At 40.5% G+C, this 26,454-nt stretch overlaps 1 long non-coding RNA gene across 8 annotated transcripts in view; it reads left to right on the top strand.

Annotated features, from left to right (window-relative positions):
- Positions 1–11,935, top strand: part of LOC128145989 (uncharacterized) — a 344,835-nt gene extending 332,900 nt beyond the window's left edge. For all 8 annotated transcript variants that reach the window (XR_008236644.1, XR_008236641.1, XR_008236647.1 and 5 more), the window contains 3 exons: positions 2,745–2,911; positions 3,136–3,265; positions 10,597–11,935. This is a non-coding gene — a long non-coding RNA (uncharacterized LOC128145989). The remainder of the gene's footprint in view (positions 1–2,744; positions 2,912–3,135; positions 3,266–10,596) is intronic.
- Positions 11,936–26,454: the final 14,519 nt, after the last annotated feature.

Here is a 26,454-nt window from a genome sequence, read left to right as displayed (position 1 = left end):
GAAGTGCCCATGTTTGGTGGCCCTAGGTGAATGATCTTGCGAAGAGCTCTGCAAGACACCCTTAACTTCTCTGTTGTTTCTTCTGCCTGCACTTACTTTGCCCGACACTCTACTTGTTAGCACTCTCTGTGTTTGCAGTCTGAGACCGAGGTGTAAACTTGCGAACACCTAGAATAACTCTTCTATGTCTAGCAGTTGGGTATTAGGTAGCTTAGACTTTTGTTTTTCTCAGCAAGCCTTTCTATGTAAAATCACTTTTTGTCTGCTAAAAGAAACCCGATTATCAGTCTCAGTCCTTTTTTTAAATTGCATCAGCAAACCTGCTTAGTATGTGGAATAAAACCATACACAGAAGTGCAGCTGGCAAGCCTTTCAAGCACGTAGTTATTGTATTGAACATGTAACTCCAAAGATTTTGACAGTATCATGGGAGAACCTGAAACTGTGTTTCAGTTTCCTTGAAGTTTCCTGTAATTAACTTAAATAGTGCTATTTGCTTGAATTTGTTGGCATAATATAGACTAAGTTAAGAATGTCTTTAGGGTTTATTTTGCTTACAGTTCCACGGGCATATGCAGAAAATAGACTCTCCTAATGGTTGACTTTAGTGGAAAAAATGAAAAACTGCTCTCTTTCATGTCTAAACAAGTTTTTCACTTAAAGCAAGCCACATCTACTGTTAGCCGGCCCCTTACTGTGAAAGAGAAGCACCTCAGCGGGAAGGATGGCTGTGGCTCCCCGTGCCATTTTATGGGACATGCATGTGTCCGTAGCTTTCCATATGGTGGCAAATTCCCTTTTGACTGCAGGTGCTGCAGCGTGGTAGGAGCTCCCATAGAGGTGGGTGACTTTTAGCAGTGTTGTGTTCAAAAGGGTTTGTGTTTTATCTACTTATATTTGCAGTCCTTATGACTGTATTTGCGAGAGCTTAGCATTACCTCTCTGAGGAGAAAAATAAAGCCAGATTGCCTTTCTAGCCTTACACCCAAAGAATTCTTTTTAGCAGTTCATAATTTCTGATTTTTATTAATATTAGAGCTTTTTAGTTTCTGTTCCTTAATGTGGATAATGCAGATGCGAATGATTCTTGAAGCTGTTTTCTGCAGATTAAAGTGAATGTATTTGTAGAGTCAAAATCCTTTTTTTTTTTTTTTTCTTTTTTTTCTTTTCTCTCTGTATAAATGATTGTTTGAGGGGGAAAAAGCAAGCCAGTCAGACCTTTCAACGTTTATGCGGATCATCATTACAGAGACTTTACTATACTAATAAACTTGTGACTGATCACTCTCCTATTCTTCCCAAAGGAGATGCATCTTCCTGAGCTCTTCCCCCCCCCGCCAACAGAGCGAGAACTGGCTTTTTCCTTTCATAAGCACATCTTTTTCACAGTATTTCTCAGCATTTCTATTGCAGATCAAGAACCCAGCATTTACCTCTGAAATATTCTTTGCTGACATCTACAGAACTTTTCATGCCCTTCAGATTTAATTTTGTATAGAATAATGCATGGTCTAATATGTAGGTCCTCTGTTTTCAATTAAGCTGTATTAGGTAACTATGCTCTTCTTTCATATCTCGTATCAAAGTATCAATATCCAGATGGCAGTGTGCTGGGCTAAAATAGCTACAGGCTTGGCTGCTACTGTAAAGCCAAGAACTAACATTGTAGCCTGTGTGATAAATAAAACTGAGGTTGTGACTCCTGGCGTATTGGAGTTGTACTAAATAATGCTACAGTGCTGTTTATTACTGGTTTCATTGGATAATATGCAGCTATAAAACCTGCTTGAAGCTTTTATTAAGAATACTCTGTCATTATGAAAAGGTGCCTACAACGTCTTTATAATATTGATGGTGCAAGAATTACTTTGTTTGTGCTGACTTCCTGGCTGTTGTCTAGGGAGGACCTTACCCTGTCCCAGCTTCTGTAGGCATTAGGTTCCATGAATGTCTCTTGGGAAGAGGACAGCTCTGTAGACCCTAGGTTTCAAAACTTATTTTTAAGGTATTTTTTGCTCTTTGTTTTTTTCTTCAGTTTATTTCAGTATTTAATTTCTTGCTTCAGTTAAAATTCAGTTGATATTCTCTGTGGTATAAACAACTGTGCTACTGCGTCCCTAAGTAAAACTTAAACCGAGGTTACCGAGATAGTTGTGTGAGAGGAGGTTGCAGAATGGCTGAGAGACTTTTATACTGGCTGAGAAGGGGATGGGAAGACTTAGTAGGAGGGAAGGGACTAGCAGTCTTGAATCCTGGGCTTGTTTTTTTCATTCAGTTTCTGACACATCCTATGACCTAGATTTGTTCACGTAACCTCTGTGCCTCTGTTTACCTAATTGGAACCCTCTGCTTTTCTCAGAAATGGTCAGATTTAAATTGGTGTCCATACTCATATAATTTATTAGGCTGTTGTGCTTTTGAGCAAAAGCAAGTTATTAATGCTATTACTGATGCATTAGCTAAATGTCATTAAATTTCCATGTTCCACAGATCTTTGATTTCCATAGGCACCTGTTTGTGGTGCGCCTCTCAGAAAACGCAGAATTGAACACCATCCAGTGGGATGTGGTACTAACATAGTGTCTGTGGGATTTAGCAAACATGCTAGATCAATGGGTGAAGAAACATTTGCATTAGTCTGTAATCCTTGTTTGTAAGAGAAACCTGCTGTCTAAATTAGTGATAAATACTATCTTTTTGTTCCGTTTCCTCATTCTTCATATGTCCATTTTTTGCCTTTATAGCATGCACCCAAGAGCAGAAGCAGCAAGGTCCACGATGAGGAAAATGAATCCAGCAGTCCATCTGATCCTGTACCCACCTGAGTACAGGAAGAGACCTCATACAAAGCCAGAATGCATCTGGGCTTGCAGCTCTTTTTAACCATATTAAGTCCTATTTAGAGTTAATGGTAAGTAATTTGTTTTGTGTATGTTATGATTCATTAAGCAAGGCATTACAGTAGTGGTGCTTTCCTTTTTGGTACTGGGTTCTGTCTCTAACAAAATGTGGAATTAGTGTTTCCAGTTACATCAGCTTTAGTCCTGTTTCTGTTGAGAAAATCACGTGGTGCAGATGACAAGCATTGTAATAAGGTTTTTTTGGGTTTTGGTTTTTTTTTTTTGTCCTCTCCAGATGAGCTCAGTGAGACTGGTCTAAGCAATGCTGAAGAAGGGAAGAACAGAGTTGGAAGGCAGGAGCTATTTCAAAGCAGGATTCTTCCTTCTGTAACACCCAAACATGAAGACTTTATAAACTTCATTAGGTAGAGTATTGATAATAGTGTAATATCAGTAATATTGCATGATGTAATATTGCACTGCTTTATTGTTCAGTGATCACGTGGAGCTGCGTTAAATAAATGAATATATACTAGTGGCTTAAATGAACGTTATGAGTGAGAGAAGTAAATCAAGAAGGTGGGTACTACAGGAAATGCTACTAGCTTTTTTTAAGCCAGTGTCGTCTTTTTTCAGCTGTTTCCATAACCTGTAGTTCTTTTGTTTCTTGAGAAAGACGGAATGAAGAATAATACCTTTTCATTCAAAAAAATTGAAGCTAGTTCAACTCCTTAACCAGAAAGACTTCACAGTCCTCTTAGCTGTTACAGCATCTTAATGCTTTGTCCAGCAGAAAATAGCACTCATCGTGCTGAACCATGAACTCTCTATAAACATCTGTAGTGCTGCAGCATGTGCTGCCCTTTCTTCTTAGGGCTTCCCTTGTCGGGGAGCGGTTGTGAAATGTCTGCTGTGGTGTAGCCCTCTGTGACCTCTTGTGTCCAAGGATGGAATTTGTGAGTCTTTTTCTGTCTGGAATTTGTGGGAGCTCCCTCCTGAGCCTAATAGTTCTCAAATATTGCAAGAAAAGATCTGACAGGGTTGTCTGGGAGATGTAACTGACTTCATTATTATTAACACTTATTAAGTGCCTTACAATGGAGGGGAAGAGTCATTGCCTTCATTTTTACAAATAGGATAACTGGCATGTAGGAAGAATGGATCTCTTCTATCTTCTGTGATTCTTGACCCACCTAATTAGGTGATTGTCACAAGAAATAACAACCTGGCTCAGGGGAATGGCACTAGGGAAAGATGCTGACACATTCAGTATGGCACACTGCTTCTCCCTCCCAGAATAGCTTAATGTAGGTAGTAAGCAGGGTCTTCCCTCTGTGAGTGTTGGTTGGCCACTGAGGAGATTTAAAAGGGCTGATGATCCTGAGGCTGTCTCTCTATTGGATGGCTTCATTATAGATCTCATCCAGGGAAAAAGTGAGGTACTGCAAGTCATTTCTAGGAGCTACTTCTGGTTTTAGCGATTACTCACCCTCTGCCTCCTCCTGCTTCCTTTCACAATAGTGGCCTTTCCCCAGGATAAGCTGATTCACTTCACAGCTGGTATTTGCAGTTTTCCTGCACTTAGTTAGCCTCTAAGGCAGTAACTGTTTCTTCTGGGCTAAGACTTTAGTTTCTTTTTTTTAGTAGTTTATTTTGCTAAGAAAGAGAATCTGTCCAGCTGCTACAAACAATAGTGGTTTTGATGTGTATCAGTAAAGAGTTAGAGATGTGTGTTTTCCATGTAGAAGATAAAGAGACATAAAGCCTGCTTTAAAGGAAGGCAAACCTTGGAGAGGTTTACTTAGATGTACAATATGCCCTATTCTTTCATTTTTAAAAAACAGTATTAAGGGATTTCTTATTTCAAGAAAAGAGAAAATAATTTCTTCTTTTTGATTGCTTTTTTTTTTTTTAGTCTCACAGTTGTGAGATAAATATCCAGAAATATGAGTTGGTAAGGTTAATGTGATTAAAATGAATATGTGATAACGGGCTCTGCACATTAAAGATTAAGAGCTCAAATTATAGACTCCAGAGTGGAACACTCCATGATCATTTGCGAATTTTGTTTGTGCAAGGAATTCAGGCTTAGGCCCACAGTTGCAGTTGCACAACAATTTCATCCTGTTTGCTGCTTTTTTGTCTTGACTGATCTGCACAGAAGTCCCTCAAACACTGTAGTGTCAGGGTGAAAATGTAGTTTGGGGTGAGGTGGGGGGACAAATGAAGAAATAATTTCAGTCCAAGCATTAGTGTTACTCTATAAAAATAGATTAGTTTTACACAAATGATTCACATTTACAAAGATCAGTTTATAGCATTTTGACTGTGCAGTAGTTAATTCTTTATGTATAAATTGATCCTTTATACAAATGTAATTCCATATACAACAGTTAATCTCTCTGAGTGCAAGTTGAAAATATATTATCAATTAATTTATGTAGGTTATGGCTTACTCTCCCCTGTACTCTGCAGTGGTTACCTACACTAAAGTTGAGTCGGTGTGTGCTTAATGAAAATTAGATGTGAAATGTAATATGTCGAGGACAAAGAAGCATTGAAATCCTTATTGCTCTTAAAAAGACAAAGGTACCTCAGACAATTCTTTCTTAATCTCTTGAGAATTTAATGCGTAATTCTGTTATAAGCAATTTGGAGTGAATGAAATTGAAATGTTTTTAGAAATAGTATTAGTACCAGATACTATTGCTCACCTTTTGTGAAGCCTAGTTTTGTTTTAAAATGCTTTGTGTTTTGAGAGGCTGATTTGTAGACAATCTTCCACTGAGAAATAAAAGTATCTTAGACTTTCATGGAGGGACAATTTGCTAATGTTGCAACCATTTAAATAAAGTGTTTGTTTACATAACAGCAGTGGCATTTCTCCTCTTCTTCCTTGTGGTTTTGTCCAACTAGATGTTATGAGTGGCAGTTGCAGTGACTGCTAAGTGTTTAAATGATGACACCATTATGTGAAGTGATTTTGAAATGAGAGATTCCAGCCAAGAATTACATCTGCTCTCATCTCCTTCAAATCATACTCTCTGGCTGTGCAGATTATGATTGATTTGTTTGTGACAGATTGCAGGAAACAGTCATTGATTTTTCAATATTTTTACCTTAAAATTATTTACAGTTGTAACCAAGGGGAGGTATTTCCATGGGCTGTCAGCCCCTGAAAGACTGGGATAATATTCCCTGCTCCCTGACAAGACAAATTACCCGTAATGAGTGCAGTAGCTGAAGGGTATACTTTTATTTTAAAATATGTCAATAACCCCAGTGACTAAACGAATATTGATTCAGCATAATGAAGCCTGAGTAATGTGAAAATGAGCTCTTCAAGGAGCATGGTAAAGACTTTCTTTTTAGCTTGTAGCAAGAAGCTTTTCATTCTTTACTGTTAGGTAGTTGAAATGTGCAGTCTTAAACAAGTCATCCTTAAACAGTAGTAATATGCGGAATAATGTAACAAAAGAACTTGGTTTTTTTTTCTGTTTGGTGTTGCTTTTTTTTTTCCCCCAAGTTCTTTTTCTTCAATGTGTTTCAGCAGATCAGACATTTAAAGGGAAAAATGCAAGTTATCCAGGGCAAAGATGGAATTACTATTGGTGTTAACATCTTTTGCAATAATATTGTTCAGACAGCCTAATGGCCTTTTTTAAAGTGGATTCTGCATATATGGGCATGGAAATGTATCTAAATAAACTGTAGATATAATTTCATATTATTGACTTCTTGGACATATTGATGTGTGTTCTATGTGATCGGTCTAATATTCTTGTCCTTTAACAATTTAGAATAGCTGGTTTATGAGAACCTAGATATACTGTGTTATAAAACTTAGTTACCGTAGTGCACATTTTTCTTTCCGGTGCATTGTAACACTGCATGTTTCTTACCAAATGAGAATTTTCAAGCAGTAATTCATTTAAATTACAGTAATTTATGCAGTGCCATAGGTGTGGTGTGGAAAAGCATCTGATAGATTAATACGGATGTACTTCAGTTGTTCAGGGTAAGGATTAGATTAAAGACCATGTTGAGGTACAATTTTTTTAACATTAAAAATATGGAACGCTAAAAAAGATTATCATCTGGAAGGATCAGTCTGTCATATTCGAGAGTATTGTGCAACATCGGGAGGACTCTACAAAAGCACTGGGTATAAATAACTGTGTAACCCAGACATACAGAAAAAGATATTTTCTTGAGGTGTTTGTGTATAATATGTCAATTATGAAATAATGTCATAGCCAGAAGCATTTAGTGAGCACGTTTGGGCACGAAGACGACTTTCCTTATTTTCTGAGGACTGACTTCAATTGCATCCAACTAGCTTGTGAAAATCTTCAGAAGGATGTTTTCCTATCCACACAGGTGATTTTTTCAAATGTCATTCCTTTAGCACAGCTAGAAAGTATTTCAGGAGGCACTTGAGAACCTGTGGCATTGAGAGTTAAATGGCAACCCTGGAATGTGAGATAAGTTGCTGTGTTTAGTTTGTTAATTTTCAGAAAAATGTGATGTGATGTACATTTGAGTGGGTTACAACTGTAAATAATTGTAGGAGGTTTGTGCACAACACATGGGGTTCGCAAAATATTGGAGAATCATTAATGGTGAGGGAGTAATAACCTCAAATATATAGCAGTGACAACAGGAGAATTTGGGGCTGTTGGAAATTAAGGCTCAACTCAGTGATATTTTACACATCCCAAGTTCTCTGCCTGTTCTCTTTGTTTCTGTACCTTTTGTTTCTTTGGCCAACAGCAGGAGATGGGAAGGGAAGGTCCTCTTTCGGTAGCTTTCCCACAGTAGCGAGGAAGAGGGAGACTGTTCAGGGCTGGATGCCAGTTCTGATGCAGACTGAAGGGCAAATAAATGTTTGGTTTAACTAATCTCCTTTTCCTGAATAACACTTGCATGAGCTCAGTGGTACCAAACTGAACAAAAGCTGATGCTGCTGGAGGTAGTGCTGACAGCTAAACCAAAGCGGGCTCTGCTTGCAAGACATTGCCTTGTTTCACTTGCAAGACAGCATCTCTTGCTTTGCTGCCTTTCCCAAAGATGAGTTTGCTTATTAAATACCCACCTGCCTGGCATTCTGGTTCAGGCCTGAACTGTGTGCTTGGCACTAATGGCAAATAGTGCATTCTAGGCTGCAGGAAGCTGACAAATGGCTTGGAAGCTTTGTGGGTGATACCGGAGATTTCTGGTGATGGTACCTTGGAAGCTCTTAAGTTTATTCACACATCCCCTTTTAGTGTTAGAACCACTACAATTGCTAGTCCACTCTCAGGTGACTATGGAGGAGGAAAAAACAAAACAAAACAAACAACAATCCCAAATCATTAATCAGTTAAAAGTTCTTGTGGCATTTGGGATCTGCTAGGAGCAGAACATAAACCTGGTTGCTGTTCAATTAGGTAAAAGTAAAAGCAGAAAACACTGTGAAATGAAGGTTACTGGTAAGAACAGAGTAATCTCCTTTGTGGCAGAGAAGAGGCTGTTGATAAATCATGAAGGGCTAATATTTAGGGGTTGTATGTCGCTTGACACTTGGGGACTTGCAAATTTTGACCCATTTCAGTTAATTTCAGGCCTGACATGAAGACAGTGTCTAAGTACGTTCTTGTAGTGGGAAGGTGGTGCAATGTTAATGGTGTGGGTGTTTTTGTGTAACAATTCAGATCTCTATACCTATTTAATTGTCAGATTCCACTATGAATAAGGTGGCAACCAAAACCAGTGGTTAATTATTTTTTTTATTTTTTTCCCTATTTATTCCACCTCTCTGTTCTCTGCTCTACAGATAAACTATGAACTTGTTTTAGTTGATGGAAGGGGTGTGGGAGTCGGGAGGGCATGTAAATGTAGGTGATGGAAATCATGCTAACTGGCCAAGCCTTCCCCCACTCCCCACCCCTTAATTTCTTTGTTTAAAATCTAAGAACTAATATGTGATGGAACCTGAATCAGAGCAGTCCGTAAGTGGGCAGACAGCGCTATGTAGAATTTGCTAATCTAAACGTCCTGGTTAAACCAATTCTTTGTGCCCTAAACTACGCATGTTGAAGTTGTTGTTTCTTTTTTGCTTTTATCAAAAGCAATTCCATATATGCAGAATATTCACATTTTCTTGGCATGACCATATTATGTACTAAAAGCTTTCACTAACTTGAGTGCCGATAGTATCACAGAGTCTTCGGTATGGTGGCGTATGGTTTATGGTGAACTGTTAGAGGGAGATAACCCTAAAGAAATGAGGCGGATCCAAGATGCTTTGAGAGTCTTGACTAAGTGCAATGGTTAAAAAGGCATGGCTGATTTAATGCATGAGTGTTGAAAACTGTGTCTGGAATTACGGAAACAAGTTGAGAAAGATGAACTGAATTGATTGTTGATTATTTTCCTTTCTAAATTCTGGGAAAAGACGTATTATGCTTTGCTGTGGCCTTTAAGGAGGGTCCACAGTGTCCCTTTTTTGTTTTGTTAACTTCTCTGTTAATATGAAGTGTCATTCCCCAAATGAAGTAATGTCCTTGGGCTAGTGGCAACAGCTGGAGTTGCAGAATTGATAAATAATTCAGAGAGGGATAAAGGGTAGGGGATTTTTTTGTCATTTGAATCTTTATTATGTGCACACATTTCATTTTAGATATGGCATCATTTGAATTCATTTGGTATGATGATTGCACTGACCTGTCATATTTATTTTGATGTCCCTTCGAAGGACCATATGCTCTGTCCTCGGCATGAAGAAGGATGCAAGTTGCTAACCAAAAAAGCATCTACGTTCCTGTAGGGATGTAGACCCTCGCTTCCCGTTGTCACGTCAGTAGATGTACAGCTGCAGTGCAGTAGAAGAAAGTGTAGTTGTTGCATCAGTGCAGTGACTAAATGGCAGTATAGTCTAGCAAAAGGTGGAAGAAAGGGCAAAACCCATCTGCATCAAGGTGTTTTGTGGCATTAAAAACTCAGCTGTCACTGAGGGCCAGTTGGTGTGAGGAACCTGGCATGTGGAAGATGGAAAAGATTAAAGCCAGCTAGAAATCTGCCAAGGTGGAGGTGTGCCATGGTAGCTTTAATGTGGGAATACAATTAATTACTTTGTATGTTGGAAGTGGGGTTGCCATGCACACAGCCTTCCGGGGATGCATGGGAGTTAGTCTGGTTATGCAAGGCTCAGGTCTTTTTCTTTGACCAATCCATGCCCTCCTTTTGTCTTAAAGAAGCTGCTTGCTTAGCCAAACAAAATCTTGGATAATGTTTTTTGGAAAAAGAGGCAGCTGTAGTTTTCCTCTTGCTAATTCTGTTGTAACCATTGCATCTGGTCCTTCACTTATTTCAGTGGTATGTTTCTGTGGACAAGTGGTATATTTTCCAGAAGTTACAGAGAAATCTACCAGTTTCAAGTTCAACCATGTCCCGTAAGTAATGAGCTACATGATAATGAGTAATGTCTGGTTCCTAGTGGCTAATGCACTGGCTGGTATTAGCAATTCATAGTTGGTAGGTAACAGGACCTTGTTAATGTTACCTTTGTATGCGCTATTAACGTGATAGGATGCAACCACTACAATATTTTCATGGTATGAGGTGTAATTGCAGCAGTGAGTGGTGATTTGTATGAAGTAGATGGTCCATTGTGCTCATGCCAGTGGCAGAAGGAAGCCAATTAAGTGCAGGTTAGTGAATAACTAGAAGCTGTGAATGCGAATGATAACTGTATGCAAAATTGTTTCTTTTCTAGATCCTGCCATCAATGACTGAGCCTCCCTGAAATCTTCTTATCAGTTACTGCCGAGATGAGAAGGATAACAGGAAGGAGGAGTGCTTAAGTGGTTTTAATGACAGTTAATTTCATCTATTTATCAAATGACAGGTTGTTTTTTCCTCAAAACTCGATTGTCATGACGAGATGCTTTTGGAAGTCATCTTTGTAAAATAAAACTGACAATTTTTAGGCTACAAAGAGCTATTGTATCTTTCTACACAATGTTGTCATTATGGTAAACCGCTGGAAAGTCTTTATTTTTGAACTAATTTAGCTTGCATACTTCATTCATTTATTTGAATGTCTGTTGAATGCCATGTGAAAAGTTTCTTGCCAGACTTCTTTTATTCAATGGAATAGTTATTCTTACAATGCTCAATTTATTATTGTCTAAATTACTGTTGCCTTAGCCTCCTGCAAAAATGTTTCTTTTTAGTAATTCTTAAACAAATAAGGAATGAATGAGGTTTTGTCCCCTTCATGTTTTGATCGGCATATTTTTCCTTTCAGTGAAAGCGTCTTCAGTTTTCAGAATGACACTATTACAAAGAAAGGTGCTTTGCTTTTTTTTTTTTTTCCTTTCTCCAACAGACACTGTCTTTTGTGCAATGATTTTTTTAATATGTACACTGCCAAGATGTAATTACTGGAAGGAGAAACAGAAGCTGTTGGGAATGTCATGTTATGCCAAATTAAGAATTATTAGCTTTTACTTTCTCTGCGATCTCTTCGACTAGAACTCGACCTATTGCGTCTGGCTTATACTTTGACTCTAGTGGAACTAATGTGTCCTTGGAGTAGCATTTTAGAGTAACTTCAGATTCATGTTTTTTTTCACAAGTCTGCTTTAAACTGCTGGGATTAACTTCAGAGAAGGCAAGAGATACAGCCTCCTTTGTCAGCAGCTGTGTTAGTTAAAGAAGGAGGCTTCATGCATGCTTGCTTGCTCACTCTCTCCTGGAGGTTATTGCCCCTCCTAGGGAAGCAAACTGAACTGCTTCCCTGAGCACGCCCAGACTTATTTCAGCCAAAGTTCATCGTATTATCAAATAGTTAACTAGCACCTTGGGTCATTTTGATGAAAGGGCAGGGAATGCACAGACCAGCTGCACAGACAGTGTATCTGGGAAGGGTGGTGTGTTGACAAGTGGGTTGTTGAGGAGTTGGTGGTGGTGTAGTCTTTTCAGCAGATGCAGTTATATCTCCAAGATGTGGTAAAAATTGGATGTGTTAGAAGGCTGTGCAGTTCTGTCATGTATAATATTCACATTTCAGGGGCATACTGGATAATATAAAATAAACCTATGCGCTTTGACTTACTCCTTGTGCGTGACAGTGTGAGTGGAGAGAGATGGTGTGAGTGTGTGTACATGACAGGACACCTATTTCAGGAAAATGTGTCTGGTAAAGGTGTGTGAATGGTACAAATGTTTCCATTATCTGGAGAACACACTGTTGTGCTTTACTCATCAAAGAAGCTGCCTAAACCAACACATGCTTCAGGAGACCTGTTTTTGACACATGGTGCCCTGAACTGCCTTTAGTGAAGAGAGGAGAACACCTCCAGCAGGAGAGGCCACCCCATCCACTGCTGCTTCTCTGTCTGATATTGCATCAGTAGATGCTGGAGTCTGGTGAGGCATCCAAGCTCTTGATGTTCCCCATGCCAAAATTAGAACGGTACCGGTGATCTCTAGTACTGGAAGGCGTACTGAGTAAAAACAGTGCACTAAACTGCTCCTTCAACACTGACCCTTCTTGCAAGAAGGCGGTGGAGTGTAGGTGCTGTCCCACAGATGGCTTGGGCGTACAAAGAACAAGAGGCTTTCTGATCTGTCAGAAACCTGAAAGCAGCAACACTGCGTATGTCTCCTCTTGGGGCACTGCTAGATGAAAGGAACTCGGTTCAGTCACAGAAAGGACTGAACCTCCAGCTCTGCTGGTGTTGCAACCAATATCTTTTAACTGGCCATATGCTAAAGAATGAAGAAGTATGTACTGGCTTCTCTTATGTGCCATATGTAAGGGAGGAAAATAATGTGCTACATCTGGAAAGGAACTGGTGTGTAAGGAAAAGGTGCTGCTTTGCAGGCAAAGAACTGCCTCGCCTCCCCTGGCTGGTTTAGCCTTAGCAGCACTACCATATCACAGTGCCTTCAGGCCGGAGCCTGCATCTGCTGTTCCCTGAACTGTGGGTCTGAAAAACAGTGACGTGTAGGGATGAGGCCTGGCAGGTCTTAGGACTCAGGCTTACAAAGAGATTTGGGAACGTGCACAAACTTAGAAGTTGCTAATATTTTAACATTGTATGTAAAAAAAAAGAAGTAGATATGATATGACAGAGTGTGAAACCTATTGCTTTTCTGCCAAGTTTTGAGTTAACTTGGCTGTGTACTGCTGTATGTTGAGAAAATGTTGGACTCTTCAGTCAAACTCTTTCTTACCCTTGTTAGCCTATACTTGCAGTGTAGTGCTCAGTGCGTGCATAGTTCAAGGGGGCAAAGCACCAACCACATAGTTTCTAAAATCCTCAACTTGCCCCGGATCCAATCTCTGCAGCTCTGCGGTGAAGGTGGGTGCAGCTCCAGGTGTGAGAGCTGTGCCCTGTGCTGGCAGCCTGGGGTCAAGCCACAGCTGAGCTCTCGGCATCTGTGCCGAGTTCAGAAGTGATGTACCTCCTCCAAAGGACTGTCCAATGTCTCCCCAGACCACGAACTAAGGGGAAATGAGCCTCCACAGCTCTTTGACACAGCCCATAATTCATAACATTTTTTTATCTTAATATGGGCTGTCGTAGTACTAAGTTTAAAATATTTAATGAAATGCTCGTGATTGCCTAATAATCTTTTTGCCTGCTTGAATGGTAATACGTAGTTAAACCAGTATTGCAAAATGACATATGTCTTATGTAGATATACCTGTCATGGATATGTTATGTTGATGAGTAAAATTTTACGTCCAAGCACTTAAAATGATCAAATACTATAGTTAAGACTGTCATACTGTTTATGTAGCGCTAAAAAGAAAACAAAATACTATTTCAGAGCAGACAGATTTATTTCTTATAAATACTCCAAATAATAGGTTGGTTTCAACTAGACTTCCTGGCTCTTCAGAGATTGCTGCATTCGGTATGAATCTATCAGGCTCCCACGCATAATCATGTGTTTATTATTATAAACACATGATTTCTATGGATGTTCTCCGCAAATATGTTGGACAAAACATAGTTTACCTTCTTAACTGGTACTATATAGGTTACTTTCTAACTCCTTTAACTTCAGTTCAAACTTGGTTGAATAAAATGTGCATTCCTGAAAATAATCTTTACATCTGTAATGTGACAGATGATTTTATATGACTGTTTTCATACTCCAGACAAAGCAAAATATTTTCAAGGCAATATGTGTTGACAATATATAGAGATAAAAATCTGCTAATGACAAACTCTAAGGTGCAAACTTTTAGTAAAAGCAATGAATCATTAGAAATTATTAGAAAGGGAATAGTTGATTTTCTGTCTTTTGAATTAAGATGAAATGTCTTTATAGAGGTATATGCTTGAACAAATGGCTGGGTGGGGTAGAGGAATTCCTCACAGGCTTCTGTGGCTTTTGCTACACCTGGGGTCAGACTGGGCCATCTTAGATGTCCTTTTGGCTTGGAAGGGAGGAAGGCATCTCGGTGTAACAAGTATCTTCACAGCATAGCAGTTTCTACTGAAAAGTTACTCAAAGTTACTTACACTTCTCTTTAAAAAAAGATCTAATTTGGCAAGGTTCCTGTCTCCTAACACCGTGCTTTTTTCAAAGATCCTCTTTCACCTGACTGCTTAGCTCTGTAGAGTGTTATGTTTCATCGGCTTTAGGTGGGTTTCTTTCGTTCATCCATCCTCTCCCACCACCAAATTAATCAAACAGCACATGAACATTTTTTTTCAGAGCAAATGTCTTCTACAAAGGGTATACTTCTACAAAGTGTAATGTTGCCTTGCTGCTAGAAATAATTATTAGGTTTAAAATAATCTGACAGCATCCTGCTGTGTATAAATTAGGTTTGTTCTCTATTAAGATTAGTTAGCTGGCACCCATTCACTAGTACATTACAAAAAAAATGATTGCAAGTTGATCGCATCCGGTTGTCTGCCTTTTTTCTTTTTAATGGGCTTTTTGTTGCTGTGCTGTCACCAAGGTTGAAATAAATGTGTGCAAGTTGTACATTTCCAAGTTCTCTACAGCCTGGGGAGATGATGGTGGTTCTCCTGTACCATGAAAAGACTTAGGGGCATAAGCATTTGGGGAAGGGAAGAGGTTGTCTGCACTCAGATTTCTGAATCTTGTGTACCTTTGGTTTTGGCCAATGGGGATGTTTTCTGCTCTATGGCAAGCAATATGTTACCACTGTGTTTAAATAGGTGTTGTTATTTTTTAACTTGTATGTACTAGCCTGTTTTCATGCAGAAGTACATATTTTACCTGGGAAGAATGGTGTGTGAATCTGAAAAAGAAGAAAAATTATTTAAAGTTATGTGCTAGTGTTTAAGATTTAAAAAATAACCATGAGGTCTTTATTTCTTTGTTTATGATTGATTAGGGTTAGAGTTTTAAAAGCTTAATGCCGACTATAAGTGCTTTACAGTCAGTCACTGAGAATTATGGGCTTGGCATGACTCATGTTTTTGTCCTTCAGTATATCCATTATTGTTAGATCCTGAGTAGTCATTGCATGTACATGACTGATTTTTGGGGGCATTTTACATTTTTACATGTTCAGAACAATACTTAGTTAAAGCAGCTGCTGGGTGAATGGGGTAATTAAAGAACTGTACCGCTTTTATTGAAGTTGACACATGCTGCACATTCCTTAAAACTCAGTATGTGAGCAGAATGTTTCCAGGATTTATTGAAGTCAGACACCTAGAGATACTGGGGAGCTTTTAATAGTAGTAAAGATAACTTCAAGTTTAACACTGCTATATAAATCTCTTTATGAAGAGAGCTATTATTGTAATACATTGCTCGTGTTCTTCATGTTTTGTCTGTGTGTATGTTTTATGTATGCACACATACCTCTACACACAAATGCTTAAGACCTGAGCACTTTTATTTGACAGTGATTGTATATTCTATTTAGTATTTATTTGGAAAAAAATAGTGTTTTAATGCTGACTGAGAATCTTAATTTGCTTGATGCCGAAAGAAATCTGCAGTTTATTGATTATTTTAAATTTTTTTTTTTTTTTTTAACTAAAATGCAATCCTGCTTAGTTTGAATTGCTGCTTAGTGTGTGAGTGTCTTGGTGTAGCAAGTAAGGAATCTTACTTAATGTAAACTGAGGATTTGTTTCATTTTAACTAGTATGATGAGTGCAGTGTTCCGCATGCATAATGCTTTGCAAGTTGTGAAAAAATAGACTTGTAATTACAACACATGGTGACCAAACAAGTTATAAACGAATGTCCTCAGAAAGTCTATTGAACAGATATAATTACCAATATTGTAATTTTTAGTGATAAGATCTTCTTTTTCTTTTCTTTTCCTTTCTTTTTCCACTGTATTGGAACAATTTTATGTCTGTTTGAGCATGTTCAGTTAGTCTGCCTTTCCTGCTAACAGTTCATGTCTTTAAAGCATCTTTGATATTCCTTTTTTAAAGTTATAATTATGCATTTCAGGCAGAGCTAACAAACATTCACGTTTTAAGATCAGAACATTTTTTAACCTCACTTTATGTGTATTTTGTTTACATGGCCCGTGGTGTGGAGAACTTTGCCGAGTGCGCTCCGCTCTTGTGGGTTTCCATGAGAGTTGAGCACTCTGAGCTGCACACAGCTTAGCACACCGCGTTATCAGTGTCCAGGTATAGATACAGGCACAAAGTACTTTCCTGAAAGAGAGGGCAGTCTTGGAAAATGTCAGAGGGACAGATGACTCTTTTGAGTGACCCCAGAGCCTGGCCAACACTGTAAGAAACAGCCCCACCTCTTTCAAACCCAAACAGTGCCAAGTGCATGGAGGTTGAGCAGGTTCATGGCCCTGCGGTGAGCAGCGGTGGCAGCAGTATACAGAGGCAGCTGGAGCATGAGTGGGGTGCAGGAACCTGGCAAGGTACTGGAAATGAGCTGTTTCTTCTTTTGTGAATGCTTCCAGTTTACAGTGCTGCCATTTCCATTACCCTGCTAAGAGAGAAAGTCCCAGTACAGTAGCACAGTGGCTGGAGATGCCTTTTCCAAAATCTTCTTTTTAAATAGCAATTATTCAGTCACAGGCAACTTTCACCTGGAAAGCCTGTGGCACCAGTGTACATTAGTAAGGCATTTTTGCTTCCTGAAATGATTTGTCAGCATTAAAATCTTAGTAGTGCACTCTGGACTGGCTGTTTATCTGTCATCCATATTTTGTATGATTTCAGAGTAGAACGTTGCCGTTGCTGTTGAATTATTTGGCTAAACCCTTCCAACTTTCACCTGTATATTTTGGGATGTTTAAACCTTAAGCACTTTTCAAGCAATATGTTTGACTTACTATTATTGCACACTATAAAATAAAATACGCTATTAAAAAACATGCTGAAAGAACATTATTTATCAGCTACAATTAAAGATGTGGAAAAAATATATTCAAAATGTTAGGTTTTTTGCTAATTCTTCCCCGTTGATTTTGTATTATTTTTAATGTGAGACGTGGAAAAGAAGAGGTTAGTTTCCCTTACCAGGATACAGAAGGTGCTGTCATGTATCAGTGTTCTAAGCTTCTAGGACTGTATAAACAGAAAATATACTTTTTAATTTTAGCATTGTGTTAGGTATGCAGTAGATATTAGTTTTATGCCTGGATGTCTGCATGAGCAGGCTAAGTATTTTTAACTGTCCATGTATTCCAACAAACTCATCTTACAGGCAAATCTTTTCATATTGGGTTGTACAAGTTGAAGATAAAAAATTGGTTTCTAAACTACTCGCGTGTTTTAATATTGTGAGTCAAATCCCATGTGTTAAAATGTAAACTACTAACTAATCCATAGGAGTTGATGCAGGAGAAAGTAATTTAATTAACACTTTAAATTTCAGCTGTGAAAGAAGGTGAAAATGAGGTCTGAAGAATGGAGAGAGGCTTTGTTTTTCATTGCTGAAGACTCACTGCATTGTAAGTCTGCTGATGCTTGTGTACATAGACCATCTCTTACCTGCTAATTAGACCTCTCCAGCGTGCTCTCTAGAAATGCACTGGAGAAGTTTTTTCAAAAAACCACCATGCCATCATAAATAAGGAAACAGTATGGTATGTAACTATTATACACCACTTGTTTGGCAGACTATAATTTAATAGAACAACAATGATCAGACTAGTATATCAGTTAATTTTCAAAACATTTTATTCCACACAAATTAGCTCAGGTCCTGGAGGGCAAAATGACAAGAGGTTACTCGTACACTATGTATTTAATTAATTGAAAAATGCTCAAATTGCTTTTACAGTTGTTATTAAAAAGTAGAATCAGTGTTGCCAGTGCTCAACCATAATTAGAACCCCGGGGAATTAAATATTTAGCATTAGTAATGTAACAGCACTTAGGACACAAATTTCTATTTTTGTAATGAAAGCAATACAGTGTAAGTGCAAATGGCTGAAACGACAGCTGTGACAAGCAAACCAGCCTGGGATATTTCAATAAGACACCTCGTCGGACAGCAAGTCTTACTGCATTACTCGTTTGTAAGAGATCTGTGAGTTTAAATCCCAATAGCCAGGCATTACACCCAGTATTTAGATTTCTAATTGCTCACAGGATGAACGGTCAGGCAAATGTCACGCCGTCAGTGGGGGAAGTGTGCAGTGTTTTCCCAAATAATGCAGTGGAGGTGCATGCTTTTGTCAGCGTGGGGAAGGGGCTGTGGGGGCAGGTCCCGGGGCTGGGAGGGGGGGGGGAAGAGATCTTGTTTGTTTTAAGTTTAATTACGTTTTAAGTGTAAGTGCTTTCAGTGATACAACATGAAAAGTCGGATATTGGGCTCTAATGAGCTGTAGTGGTAGATGGCTGGAGACCCTGAGGGATTCATTCACTAAATTAACTGGATAAAAGTACTTGGTTTGGGCACGGTAGGATGGCTGAGCTGTGCTAAAAAATTCCCTTTCAGAGCTGTCTCTCATTCCTGTTTTTGTTCTAAGCAGGCCATGTAGCGACTTCCACAGCCGCCTGCTACAACTGTTCAGCTTGTCAGAAGGTATAACATTACTAGCTAATAAGTAATAAAGCATATTTGACTTAATTTCTCTTCTTTTTTTTTTTTTTCTCTGGGATGGCAGGGGAAGGCAGAGAGCTTGAAGCCAGCTGTGTATCTTTTGAATGAAAAAAGCTGTATTTGGGCAAGGCCTGCTTTTGCCTTTTTAAAGCACTGATTTGTTTTCTAGAAATAGGACAACCAGGCAGGAGAGATGGAATACTTGTTTTTGAAGATGCTTTTGTTCCAGTTGGCAACTGCTCGCAGGTTAGGTTTTGTGTTCAAGCTGAATACGTCTAGACAGTATGTCCTTGCTACAGCACTGGACCAGGACAGCCTGTTTCTTGAGAGAAGCAGGTAAGGACCAGCATTGTGCCTGTGCAATGCCACATCCAGCGTAAGCAGAGATGCCCCAGCTGCTGCTCTCTTGCTTTGCAACCATTTGTTTCTGCTGCAGTTCACTCTGCAGACAAAGTTTATTTTAACTCTGCCAAAAAAAAAGAAAAAGAAAGACTTCGCTTTGCACCAAAACTTGGCAAACAGTGTTAAAGCCTGTAAGAGTATCTCTGGTCCTGAAATTTAGAAGGGTCTTTGTCCTGAGATGTTTCAAATAATAACTGCAGAACAAATGCCCCCTGGGCTGAGCCAGGGCAGGAGTGAAGCTGCCCCAGCCCAGGTGTTGGAGATTCTGCCATCAGCCCTGCCCAGCCCCTGAGCCTCCCAGCTGCACACACTTAGCTCCAATTGCACCTGCCCCACACCTTGGGGGTATAAAATGGCACCTGCCAGCACAGCTCAGGCTCTTACTCCTTTGCCTGCTGTGGGAGAAGCTTGTAAGGAAAGGGCTTCCCTTGGTTGTTTGAAAAATGCAACACTCTTTCTTCAGCATGGCTTTTAGAAACAGTTTTGACTTGCTAGCTGAAGGTTCCCCTCGATGTCTGGTTTTAGTGGAAGTTGCCGAACTTCACTGAAGTGATGAGCAACCATGAGTAGAGCTGTGTAATGGGGAGTGGTGATGACCTGGTGGGTACCCTGCTGTGATCACCAAAATCTGTGGGAGTTGTTCAGGTAAGTGCAAAATAGTTATGAACAAGGTCAGGGTTACAAATAAACACCTCTCTCTTGCTGATGACCTGCTGGGGCACAGCAATGGTCCCAAGAGATCAGGAGCTTCAGTTTTGTATGTTTCCTGAGCAGGTAGTGCTTCTGGGAAAATTAGCTTTTCTCTAACAGGTTTATGAATTTGGGTTCAAAGTGTAGGAAGGAGCACCCCTTGTGCACACTGAAGCCTTGTAGGGCAACTCTGAGGTTCCCTGGGTGCTTGCATCCCAGTGCCTAGCTTGCTTCAGCTCTCTGAGCTTTTTCCTGCTTACCAGAGACTTGCAATCGGAAACCCCTTGTGCTTTGTAATTTGCATGCAATGCACAGAACTGGGGTACCTAAAGGTTTGATGTAACTGTGAATTACTGCTGGGTGTAAATAATTCTCACGAGCTCCTACTTTCATAAATAAAATTGTGGCATGTCCTCCCCGTCCCCTTTCCTTTGACACAACTAGATGGCACGGGAATGCTGCTGGGGTCTTGCTGGTGGCCCTGACTTGCAGCAGGACGAGCTGCACCTGGACTGGGCTTTTTGTCCTAACATCTAAAAGCTGGGCTGAGCCTCTTGTGTGGATGAGCAAACAGCTGCACTGACACGATCGTAGCACCATTGCTGACTATCGTGTCGGTGATCTGGGATCTAAGAAGTCTCTATTCTGGCCTGGGACAAGTTGTTGTTGTTTTGTTTTTTTTTTTTAAGTCTGTTTCTACAGAGCTGTTCTCTCCTAAGGATCCTGAGGCTTGGATCTTGTCTGTCATTGCCAGGATCAATTCCTGCAAGTCCTGCAGCAGTTGGTCTCTCCCGGAGGATGGGGGAAGAAGGGGGGCTGTGGGCTTTAGTTGCCTGGAGATTGGCAGCTGTAAAGGCGTTCTTCCCTTCTGCTTTATTTTTATTCTTTGGCATCTCTTCTTCCAATCTCTGTACCCCCTGTGCCCAGTGCTGTAAAACACACAAAGGCAGCCTCTGACCCTTGCTGGTTTCTCATCCTTTAAGTCGAGGATAAAATGTCCTTTTCTGCTCCAAAAACCACCAGCATTGTCTCTTTGGAAGCACGTCACAAGCTACTCCATCACCAGCCTTCTACCTTAAAACATAAAATATATAAACTTTAGAGAAGGTTAGTCCTAGCCAAAGGACATTCAAAGTTACTTCTAAGGCTTTCCATAACCTTGGCTGCTGCCTGGTGAGTACGGCAGCATGCTATAAGCTCTCTGGCTGGTAGGAAGAAGGTAGGCAGGCAGAGCTGAAACAAAAGTTTTTCCTGGGGCCTGCTGCCAGTCCAGCCTCGCCAGGTCTAACAGCCTCTGACACCTAAGGCAGGATTTAGTTTTAGCACACTTCATTATATTTTACCAATTAAGATAAATTTTTTCAGAAAATAAAAGATAAAAATATTCAAGTATGTTTTTCACTATGAACTCGAACTAACGCTGCTTCCCCTTTTTAAGGTAGATGTGCATCCCAGAGGTGAATGTGTGGTATCACTTACCGCTAAGATTTTCAGAGGTTCCTGACTGACCAAACCAAACATCACAGCACTGTACCGATGACTGTTTCTGTTGTTTAAACAAGTATGAACCTAGTGTGAAAAATGAGACTTAAAACTGCAAAAATACCTGGGTGCTGCTGGAAATTTTCCTGCAGCCCTGATTGAACGACTCTCCAATTGCATGTTGGCTTTACCAAGGCATTGCACTGAATGGTGTTGCAGTGATGCAGTTCCCTTCAGCTCCCTAGGTAATGGAGTAGTTCTTTTTTGATGCCATGCTAGAAGAAAGCAAATGAGCTGAAAGCAAAGTATGGCTGTGTACGGGAGTTTCTTCCTTATTGTTTCTCCTTAAATTGTGGTTTCTGCTGGTACTGACTCTGTTCTTCCAATTATTGTCCAGCATGAAAGGGAAGCAGCTTGACAAGAGAGGTTTTCTATTTTTCTGCTTTCAATTGCTTGTTGAGGTAGGGTTAATTTCTTTCCTCTGTCCCTTTTAGATATTGCCTCTTATTTTCTTAATGGCTTAAACTCCTAAAACTATGCCATAGAAAAATCAGCTTTGCTCTTTGTGACTTGCTGCCCGTATCCCCTGTTGTATTTATATTATTGAAATTCTATTTCACACACAGACACACACCTGCAGTATTTTAGACCTCCTCTGAATTTCTCCTAGGGCTGCTGTTATGTGCTTTCCTTTTCCTTTTTTTTTTTTTTATAACCCCCTCCTCAGGTAGTTGCTAGTGTTATTAGAGCCACCCTGCCACCGAAGAGTAACGTGGAGTTTCAAGTCATTCTCAAGCTAGCTGCAGTCTTTAGGGCCTGATTCTGTGACTGCTGCTGGGTATCCTGCTTACAGCAATGAGCCTGCCAGTGCAATAGGGATGGCAGCACACCTGACTGTGCTTGTGGGATTGGACCCATGGAGAGAGAGCTTTGCTACTGCTTTATAATAAATAGGGAAGCTGGACCACAAAAATACATTCAAAAACTTGCATCCAACTGCTCAGAAAACTCTGAAATTGCGTTCCTGCTGTGTTGTGTTGCTGACCTACATGTTTCCAGTCAGTTGGAAAAGTTAAACTCGTGTTACCAGCCTGGGCCATATTCAACAAGTGAGGGGCAGGTTTTTGGTCTCAGCTCTCGGTTGTGGGGGTGGAAGCAGGGTTGTGAGGCTCTTAATGTTACACTCCCATCATGTGTGTGACGATGAAATGAATTGGTTAATGAGTGCCTAAGCATCTGTTCAGCCCCTCGTAGATGCTTTGCCAAGGTTCAAGTTCCCTGAGGAGGATTAGCCACCTGGTCCAGTTTTCATGATATACTGACAAAGGGGACACCCACCTTTCATTTTATTGCAGAGGATGGACGAATGCTAGATTATTGTTTAGCCCAATGCACGGGATCCCCAGGAGGTCTGCGAGTTTGCTGTATTTTTGTAATTTAATGATTACTTTTGTAACTGTTACACTTTAGATTACAGCAGAGCCTGCAACTGCTGTGTATTTTCGTAGGAAGAGTGACATCTACTCGCTCAGCTTGTCTCATGGTTTTGCCAAATACACTTATTTATTTTCCTTTTCCTTAAAGGACACGCAGCTCTTTGCACACAATTATCTCTCTTGCTGTATAATATATAAAATCAATATACACCATAGGGCAACAAGAAATGGTGATAAAAAGAGTTTTTAAAAGACAAATGAGCATTTCATAGCCTGAACTTACAATTAGGTTTTCCAAAGTGTCTAGATTTTGCTGCATGGACAGCATAATGAGTTGATGAAAGGCCTGCACTAAAAGGCTTAAATTTATGTGACGGTAGTATCGGTTTACGATGAGCATGATTTAGTAGGGGTTTGACCCATCAGACACATTATAGCAAAGGAACTTAGCATGCTTGAAAGACAGAAACATTACACATTTGTTGCTGAACTTTGAAATAGCTGAAATCGTGCAACCAACCTGAATTAAGAAAACGAAACGGATGAAGTCTCAGCAAACCGAAAGAAGGCCTTTGGCTGGGCTTTTGCCTCTGGGTTCCTGCTGAAGCCACGCAGAATGACTTTCTGATGTTGCTTTGGGGTTGGGGGGAAAGGAAGGGGGTGTGTTTTTTAACCCGCAGCTGGTCGGATAGGGGTTTGTGGTACAAACCCTCTGGCGAGCTCTGTGGCAGAGTCAGCCTGGCTGCTCCTGCAGCTGGGTACAGGTGTGCTGAGCTCTCTGGAAGAGAAAGGGCTGGAGTAGGAGGCTGGGATGAGATACCCCCAGCTGGGCCGCGTTTGTGGCCCTGCTGCTGCAGGACCCCATCCCTCAGTTGCGGCCTGTGGGCAGGCGGATCTGCCCGGTGCTGGGAATGCTGCGGGTGCCACCGTGGAGCAGGGCGATGGCTGAGGCAGGGCAGTGCTCCGGGAGGAGCTGCACCTCCTCGCCCCTGCCCGTTGTGCAGCCGCCGCGGATACAGCCTGCCAGTGGGGAGACACGCGAGTACGTGGAGGAAACTCGGAGACCTGTCTGCTGGATTTGGCAGTGGTTTAGGTGCCCGAGGGGGAGGGGAGACAATAAGATCATTTGTTGGGCCGATCATCCAGCTGAGTGTTCAGCTGCGAGCAGTTCACAACTCTTCCAGCTGAGTACCCTGACTTCGGTACCGCTGCGGTTCGAGGCCCTTTTGAAGCCAAGAGGTAGGAGGATGCAGCTGGGGTCTGTTTATCTGAGGCATTTAAAAACACCTGCGTGCGCAGTGCCCTCAGTCTGCGTTTCAGCATGGCACTGGAAATGCACAGAAAGAAGCTGCCCTTCCCACTTCATAGCTCAATAGCTTGTGAATAAAGGATGTAAAAAGATTTTGGTTTTGTCTCCCAGTTCGGCTTTTGCCAAATTCCGTTTACAACCTCAATTTTACACCTGAAGTCAGGTCAGCTCCCTCAACAGCACTGCCTGCTCTATTTTCATTTATTTGCTGCACTTGGGTGTCTCTAATGCCCCTAAGCATGCTGGTTTGACCCGCCATTTTAGACAGACCACATGCAAAGGACCTATTTACAACCTACGTTGCCAAAGCAGAGGGTTGCCTTTCCCTGGCTAACGTTATTTGTAGTCGTGGGGTTTGGTGCCTGGTTTTATTTGGCTTTACAGACCCAGTGTTGTTTAGACAGAAGAAAAGGTGATGTTTTCTGGCAGTGCACCGGGGGACATTCCATTTGTGTTGGACACCAACAGCGCAGGGTGCTCTGCAGTTCTTAGATTTTGTTCCTCAATTTTTTTGCCTACTAACAGTGATTTTTAAATTTTTTTTTTTTTAATAAAGTAAAATAATGATTGAACAGATAATCTCTGGAATGTGACCAGCAGAACGTGCAAGAATAACGTGGTAGAAAATTCCCATTATTGCAAGTCTCACAGTTGGTCTTATTGCACTGTTTCCTCTCCTTACAGTCCCCAAACAAGAATTACCTTTGCAGGAGCATGTGTGTGGGAGTGCAGGCAATGCATGTTTCCCCAGAAAAGATTGGCTTCGGTGCAAGTGTCCTTGTGGCTTGAGAACAAACAGTTGGTGTAACAAAACTTTGTGAATAAAAGGTCATGGTAAATAATGCACAGTGACCATTTTTAAGTTTAAAAAACCACAAACCCCAACCAACCAAACAAGTAGCATCATGTAAATTGCTTTCCTGTCTTTTCCTTCCCAGCTAAAACATTTGTTGGAAAAAAGCATCTGAGAAATTCTTTCAGGTTTCTAAAATCTTGTGCAAGACCAAACATCTGAAGCTGCAACCTTTTAGCCGGGTGTAACAGGACCCACACTGCTCGGTGGGGTTTAGTGCTGCAGCTGGGTCCCTGAGATTCTCGGGATCAGTTTACTATGGCTGGTTTTGTCTGGCAGATCGTAGCAGTCTCCCAGTATGTCTTTTACATACTGCAAAACCATTCGTAGTTCATTTGATATTCACCAGCATCAGCTTAAGTCCACTTTGTAAGTAGTTCTGAATTTCTGCATGTGTTTTAAATACATTGGGCTTGCCAGGAGTGACAATAAACAGTGTTGGTTTGTTTGGTTTTTTTTTTGTTTGGTTTGGTTTTTTTTTTTTCCCTTCTGATTCTGATTTTTGTCACTTTTTCTTCTGGTTTGCTTGCTGTAGCATATCATAAGTAGATTTCTTCTGTGCTTTCAAACTGGCCTTTCCTAGGTAATGGATGGTTTAATGAAACTGAATGAATGAAAATGTTTTCAATTAAATATGGCAAGATAGTAAATAAAAATTGTTTAAAAGAATCTCGCTTGACTACTTGCACACAATCACAGAGGCACTTAATGGATGAGCTTTTTCACTTAAGGTTATGTGGATTTCCTTTGCTTCTCTAATCAGTTTTGTTATCAAAAAGTGTGTCCCACCTCCCAGCGTGTGAACCTACCTGCTCATGGTAAGTGCTGGAGCGGGTGCACTGGGGAAGCGAACAGGATCCTTGTTGGCAGCCCAAACTCCCTTCCACTGGCTGTGCCTGCCTTGGCGTGTTTGTAAGTGCACAAAGGGGAAAAAAAAATCCTATCTTGTTAAAGGCTGAGCTTGTCCTCTGGAAAAATGCCCATTTGCAGGTGAGAAATTGTCTGTCTTAGTTAGGACAAGGGAACTAATTGTTTGGTCCTGTCTGGTTTTAAGCGCTCTGAGCAATCTGGGCTCTACCACTTCCTCTGGGAGATTAAGTTGCTTAATACATCGGAGTACAAGGAAGTTGGTTTCTTGCCCTGGGTATTCAATTTAAATTTTTCTTTAATTTTGTCTTATTACTGGAGCTGGCGAGAAAAACAAAATATTTTTCAGAATCGACGTTTGCTGCTTTCTCAGGATCCGCTAAGTGGTCCACAAACAGGTGCGTCTCCAAGGGAAATGTCTGCAGATGACAACTGTGTTGTAATGGTTCTGATGGAGCTTTCTCCAGTTTCCTACGGAGTCCTCATCAGTTTGGCTTTTGAAAGTCCTGACTGGTTTCTGTAGGGTGTTATAACATGTATGACACATTTACA

This window comes from Harpia harpyja, chromosome 9, assembly GCF_026419915.1.
Source record: "Harpia harpyja isolate bHarHar1 chromosome 9, bHarHar1 primary haplotype, whole genome shotgun sequence".
Classification (NCBI taxonomy): Eukaryota; Metazoa; Chordata; class Aves; order Accipitriformes; family Accipitridae; genus Harpia; species Harpia harpyja.
The sequence above is the reverse complement of the archived record's forward strand: the minus strand, read 5'-3'. Positions and strand labels throughout refer to the sequence as shown.